Source organism: Amphimedon queenslandica, unplaced genomic scaffold (genome assembly GCF_000090795.2).
Source record: "Amphimedon queenslandica unplaced genomic scaffold, v1.1 AMPQUscaffold_13407, whole genome shotgun sequence".
In the NCBI taxonomy this organism is placed as follows: domain Eukaryota; kingdom Metazoa; phylum Porifera; class Demospongiae; order Haplosclerida; family Niphatidae; genus Amphimedon; species Amphimedon queenslandica.
The window spans coordinates 108,267-109,774 of record NW_003546357.1 but is presented as its reverse complement, the minus strand read 5'-3'; positions in this window follow the sequence as shown (position 1 = coordinate 109,774).

Here is a 1,508-nt window from a genome sequence, read left to right as displayed (position 1 = left end):
TTGTTCTAATGTAAACTATGAAACCCCACTCTCTTCATTGCAGTATTTTTTTAATGTAAACTGTCAAATTCCACACTGTCAGAAGGGTGGTTATCAGCATATAACTCCTGCTAAACATTGAAGATTTCCATGGTAGACACCCACGCTCCATAGTATAAGAAATCATAATAATGCTTGATTATAATAATTGATATCATAAGTGTAAACTTGTAATAAAATTTCTGTAAGACCATGACCACCAAAATACTACAAGAGGTGACATTAGGCGAGGAGATAATACTACACGGAGAAAGAGAAAGGTTAAATTATTGTATTAAAGTAAATTAATAATATTTCCACAATCAGAGAAGGAAAGAAAGGGGGTGTCAGTTCATGCCCAATTAATACCTTGAATATGAATGGGGTCATATATTTCACTTCGCCACTTGTGGAATTCCAATTCCACATCACATCCTTCAGATGTTTGAGGGACTATTAATTCCACATCGTGGAAAGGTTCCAAATATAACAATGTATTTGTTCAAAAATACAAATAATCCTAATATACAGAATAAATTACTGATACTCATTTAATACATTAATCACATTTCTGCCAGTAACATTCATAACATTCTAGAAAGATCCTTTAATGTTAACAAAGTACAGTCAGCCATCTTATTTTTGATGAAGGAAGTTACGACACTTACTTCTCAAGTAGAGTCTTATCTGGGCATAAATACCCCTGCAGTAAAAGAGAAACTGATGGATGCTGACCAACAGGGTGGCCTTTGACAGGAGGTAAAGTAGCAGACAGAGTTGACCTCATTGAATTCATCGTTGAATATTAAAAACCTGAGTGAAATTCCAGAGTAAGGAATTCAATTAGGCAGTGCCTCCTGCGCCGTACGTGGTCCCTTGATATAATGATTAAAGAGCCGACCAGGAAGCAACGCCATTAAAGCGCCTCTTCATTGCAATAGTAACAATGGCCACTGGCATGACTGCAACTGCTGACACTCTGACTGTTGAAGGGCCTCTGAGTGATGGTTGTTCTGAGCCAGATTTTAAGATTGGAAATAAGTTTCACTCTTTTGAAGATCTTGAAAGAAAGATAAAGCAGTATAAGAGAAAGCATTACGTGAAACTATGGAAAAGGGATACAAAGACAGTAGAGACAGCCCAGAAGAGACTGGATAGAGTGTTACGCAAAAGCATAAAGTACTATAGTCTCATTTATTCCTGTAAACATGGAGGCAGACGTTTTAAACCTAGAGAGGAAGGAATAAGAAACACACAGTAAGCGCCTGCACATGCATGGTGTTTTGGTAACCAAATTGTCACGTTGTGCTAATTATAATTCATGTTTGCCCCTATGTAGGACTTTTCGGAAGGATTGCAAATTTGAGCAGAAACTTCATACAGCTGGTGATGGTAAAAGTCTACAAATAAAATCATTTACTGATGAGCACAACCATGAAGTTTTAAGGGTATGCATATAAGCAAGAGTAAATACGTAATCTACTCTTGAT